A 5756-nucleotide genomic window follows, 5' to 3' on the forward strand; every position below is an offset into this window, starting at 1 on the left:
TACTCAACACACTAATCACGGCATCGAATGGAAATAAAGGTAATTAAAATAATTAATTTTAAAGCATAGGAAACATATTTTTCACATACATCACATGATAAGGAAGGGAAAGTAAAACCATGCAATTAATATGAATAAATGGGTGAAGGATTGAATAAATCACTCAAACTAAGCATAAAATATATCATAAAATATGGGTTTATCATTACTCAAAGCAAGAGTTTACCTCAGTTTACAATTCAAAAACTATGCAAGGGCACAAAACTAGTGAAAACACAATTATCTTAAACCATACCTCTCATTTAAAAACCAATTAACAGAACAAGAACACTGACAATTTTCAAGATTTAGAAGAAAAGACGAGCTAAAATTTAAACTTCATAGTAGTATACATAAATCAAATAAATTCTGAAATATTCAGAGAAAAAATGCAAAATTGTCAACAAAATTGTCAATGACTACAACCACCTTTAGAAGTAGCTTTTGCAGCTCTTTGTACCTCCTGCAAGGCTCGTCAAAGATCCCCAAATGTTAATGCATAAATTAATTTATTCGAAGAAACAATTCCTTGAACTTTATTCGAAGAATCGAAACCACATCTTCCAATAGTTTCAGAGTAAGAAGCCCTTGAAAATCTCCCCAAAAAAAGTGAATCGAAGCCCTTGAAAGAATTGAGGAATGAAAAACGGAGAGATCAGAAGTCTTAGACTAAAATTTGTCTGAATTCTATAGTGCTAAACATAGGGAATTTAATTTCCTGAAAATCAACTGTAGTAATCATAATTTATAATCAAAATCAATGCATATATTAACATATTCCAGAATTAAAAAGCGCTAAATTAGGGGTTGGCCACGCATTCGTAACATAAATTAACACATTGAGGATCGAAGGATGACCTACCTACAGGACGACGGCGACAACAACTGCGAGCGGCAATCAGAGACACTTACAACGAGGAGGACAGAGGAGCAGTGATGACTTAGGTGAATTGAGAGAGTTCAAAGATTGCAGTCTCACCAGAGAGATATCGAGAATTGAGATCAAGCCAAAGCAAGATCGAGAGCAGATCGAACAAGAGCCAGATTGAGATTGAAATTCAGTGAAATCAAGCTCGAAGCAAACGCACGAAGGAATAAGTGATTAGATTGAACAGTGAGCGAGATTTGGATCTGAAGAGTCCGAGATTTTGATTTTGTGAGCAGTGAGTTTTGCTTGTTCTGTAAATGTGAATAAGTAATTAGGAAAAGATAACACTTTTTAAAAAATTAAATATATTTACTAATATTTATAAATAAATGTTACTTAATATTTAATTTTATGACCATTACTAGCACTTTAATAAATGTTAAAAGAAAAATGTTACTAAATCTTCAAAATGTAATAGTATAAAGATCAAGTGGTAACTCTCCACAGATTTATACAATAAAAATACGGTGATGAAGTACCTACCTTCTGTGCCACACATTCAGTCGGAATGATGCACCTCATGTCATGTTTATTTTAATTTTAATTTATATCTAGTTTATACTGTTATTAAAGATACTTTTATTTTTTGTCGTACAGAATTATAGAACATGATTTTTGTTATTTCTTTACTATATATATGAACAATGCATATGCTTTAATTTACCGTTATTACTTAGTTTGCTATTTTTTTTAATAGTTATTATCGTTGCTTTGATTGTTTTTATTGTTAAAAAATTATTTTAATATGTTAGTATATATATATAGAAATAAATATATGCAATATCAATTTAAAAAAATATTCAATTAGTAATTATGGTTGAGAGTTTTTTTTAAATTAAAAAAAAATTTAGCTACAGATTTATGTGTTGGTAAATAGCCCATAATATTGGCCACGGAAAAAAACGTGGAAAAAAACCCAGCCTGCCAAATATTTTTTGTGCATGTTTTTTTTCCATAGAAAAAACCGTGGCTAAATAACCCAGCAATGTTTACCCATAGAAAAAATGTGGCAAAAAAAGTCCAGCCTGTCAATATTAGCCATGGTTCAGAGTGTGGCCAATAACGTAAAAACCGTGGCTATTCAGATGTCTCCACGGGTCATAAAACTGTGGCTAACCAGCCGAAAACCGTGGCTAACTGAAAAGGCGTCACCCTTATTAACCATGAAAATATATTCGTTGTTAACGCTTAGTCGCCACGGATTTTCTTGATTTTAGCCACGGTTTTTTTCGTGGTTAATCACCGCATTTCTGGTAGTGTTGGGTGAAGGCATATTTCTCACATGGACCAAAAGTGGACAACCTCACAAATAACATGTGTGAGGTGTTCAATGCAAAGATAGTCAACTATAGAAGCAATCCTATCCTCACAATGTGTGAAGAAATTAGGTGCTATCTGATGAGGAGGATGGTCAAGCATAAAGAGTTACTTGGAGATTATCTTGGAAAGCTCGCACCTGTTTAGCAGAAGAGGATGGATCGTCTAATAATGACAAGAAATACATGGCGTGTAGAGTGGATAGGTGACGACAAACATAAGAGGTTCGAAGTAAGTCGTAAAGCTACAAAGGTGGACGTGGATCTCATCAAGCAGACCTGCTCATGCAACAAATGGCAGCTGACCGGTTAGTTTTAATTTATTGTTAAGCACTTTTTTCATAACTAGTTCATGATGTTTTCATTATTGGCTGAATGAGTACTGGTTCATGATGTTGTTCTATTTTATGCATGCCATGTATCCATGCCATTGCAACCATAAGGAAGAGGCATGATCATCTTGAGGATTATGTGCATTCATAGTTATGCATGGAGTCAATCCATAAGACATATGCTCATTGTATTCAGCATGTGCCAAGTGAGGAGTTTTGGACAAGGACTGAGTATTCAAGGTCGGATCCTCCCATCATAAAGAGACCAATAGGCAGGCCAAAAGTACACAATAGACAGAAGGATCTAGCTAAGCCAATGATGCAGCAAGGTGAAAAGCTGAAGAGATCATTTAAAGTAATGTGTAGTAAATGTGGTGCAATGGGACATAACTACAAGACATGCAAGGGCGCTCCATCTGATCCCAACTAGAAACCTAAGACAAAGAAGGACAAGAAAGGTTCCACATCTTAATCATTAGCAGTCCTCCCACTGTCACAGTCAGCTCCATCTGTTAATGTAAGTAAATTTCTGAAGGAGTAATCTGTCTAATTTCTTAATGGTTAGGAATTTATGTGTCTGATTACTGTATGCTAAGAAATGTATGTGTCTATTTACTTTATGGGCAGGATGCTCCTAACACCCAGAGTGCTCCATCTAATCAGGATTATAACATACCTAGTCAGCAACTCATGCCTATTGTAAGTTATTGAATTTTAATGTGAATTATTGATTTAATAATGACTAGTTTGACTACTTGAAATACATGTCAACGCAGATCTCAAGTAGTGTCACCCCAAGTCCTTCCAACCCTGTGGCAGCAACACCAGTGGCATCCCAAATCAGGCTAGGTCTAGTAACTAGAAGGACACCATTTAGGCCTCCACTCCAAGTTCTATCTACAACCCACCAAAAAGCTCAAGTAGCTCCATCAAAGATCAGGCCCAAGCAAAAGATATTCAGGCCACCACCTCTACTATGCCCCAGTCCATTCCCACCTCCAAGTCAGCTAAATCCACCACAGCCTCAATCTCATGGTGCTCCATATCCACATCAGCCTACAATTGGCCCTTATCCACCTGGCTCACATCCACCTCAAGTCAGGCTAGGACCAAGTGCAGCAGCTACCCAGGAGACATTAGCAGCAGCAACACAGCTATAACTAGACTATTCAAATTCATCCCTAATCCACCTTCCATCAGGCCAAAGTAGTGAAGAACTGTATGACTTTGGGCATCCCACTATGCCTTGTAATAGCTTTTAGTAAACTTGGTATTGCATTTTGATTGATACTTATTTCTGCGTATCCTTGAATTAGGATCTGTATTTTGTGTTTGAGGCTTACTTTTGTCATGTTAAGCTTCATAAAACTATGCACTTTAGGAGACTTGTTCATTTTGAAAAGCTTTCATTTGTGAGGTTTAGGAAACTAGCTATGACAAACTTGTTTATGTTATTGAACATCAACTTTCGAAGCTTATGTATGCAACTATTAAATCTAATTCTTCAACGTTTCCATGTTTTTTCAGATATTTAAAACATAATTTAAACATACTGATATTATAATTTGAGATGCATTTAGATTACAGATCCATAAATAGCCAAAAATGGCATGTTTCAATACACAAGAAAAACCTAGAAAAACCCATTCTCTATCATGATTTATATAATTCATTTCTCAAGCACTAGATACATAAATAGCTACACAAACAGCACATATAATTACACCAATACACCAAGCTAATGGATTTTTCTTCTTCTCCAAAGCAATAATCTTCTCCTCCAAAACAGCCATTCTATGATCCAATTCCTCTTTCTCTTCTACAACTTCAATCTGTATCTCACCCAAATGTCTCTTATCAGAGATGCAACCATTGCTTCCAATTCTAGCAAGATGCTCATCGACCCAAACAAAAAATTTGCAATGAGGTTCCTTTCCCTATCAAAATTCCTAAAATCATTTATTGTCTACAACCATTTCAGATCAAACCAAAACAAATTTTTTAACTTACATTATAGAATGGGCAACCCAAGAAGATTCTATTAGGGTTGCTAACAGTCCTGGACATATACATTATTGCATAAACTCCACAGAAGCACCTCGGGGCGACGGCGTCGTTTACATCTCCAGCATGCACAACACATGGAACTAAGCTTGAAGCAGAATTTTCTTGTCTTACTCCACTTACGCTTCTTCTTGAGGTTGATGATGCTCTCTTCGAAGCCATTGTTGATGTACGTAGAACTCCTTCCTCACCACCAGCCACCACCCTAAACGAACAAACCAAATCAATTTGAGGATTAGGGCAGCACACAAAACGATGTAGCTTTGAGAGCGACGGACTTCTTTGTTGGCCTTGTCACTTCCTCCTCTCCTAGCCTTGTCACCACGCCGCCAGTCCCTGCGCGCCTTGCCTCCATCTGTGTTGAAGCTATTGTTGGCTCTGTTGTGGCTTGCCTCTTCTTTTCTTCTCTGCCTCCGCATCTTGCTTCTCTTTTATTGTCGAACCTGAGTTCGGTTCTGCTTCTGACCTTCTACAAAGGCGAGCTTTTTTTTAGTTATTATATATTAGAGAAAAGGATAAATAGATTCTTGACCATTTGATTCGCGGACATTTAAATTCTCGTTTAAGTCTTTGAGAATTTGAAAATACATTTAAGTCCATGACCTTTTCAAAATTTGGACATATTGATCCCTCATATTCACTTGAAAAAATCAAATGTGACTCCCATTGTACTGACCTGGTTGATACGGATGCACACGTGAGACAGTTTTTAAAATTGGACAAATTAGAATCAAAGATCGATGTGTCCAGATTTTGAAGAAGTCAGGACTTAAATGTATTCTTAAATCGAATTGTCCTTGTCTCTATATATTAATATGTTTGCTTTCTCTTTCGTTTTGATGGTTGTTGTTTTAATATAGGTTTAGAACAGATAAATTGATGTTAATTGTTGCTGTTTTATTTGTATAGAATTGTGTCAATACTTAGTTATCAGATTCGGCTTGAATCGACCGGTTTGATCGAAATTCCAATCTCCCCGTTACCTGACCAGGCCAAACCACCCTCCGAACCGCTTAAGCATCAGACCCGCAAAAAACCGCTTCGCGTCCATTCGTTTTAAAGCAAAACTGGAAAGGG

General features: G+C 36.3%; 1 long non-coding RNA gene across 1 annotated transcript; it reads right to left on the reverse strand.

The window, feature by feature from the left end:
• Positions 437-1275, reverse strand: LOC110266681. The gene is made up of 2 exons (XR_002354161.1): positions 1019-1275; positions 437-924 (listed from the first exon to the last, which is right to left on the reverse strand). It is a non-coding gene; the product is annotated as an uncharacterized LOC110266681 (long non-coding RNA).

The sequence above is a fragment of the Arachis ipaensis genome, chromosome B09 (genome assembly GCF_000816755.2).
Source record: "Arachis ipaensis cultivar K30076 chromosome B09, Araip1.1, whole genome shotgun sequence".
Lineage (NCBI taxonomy): Eukaryota > Viridiplantae > Streptophyta > Magnoliopsida > Fabales > Fabaceae > Arachis > Arachis ipaensis.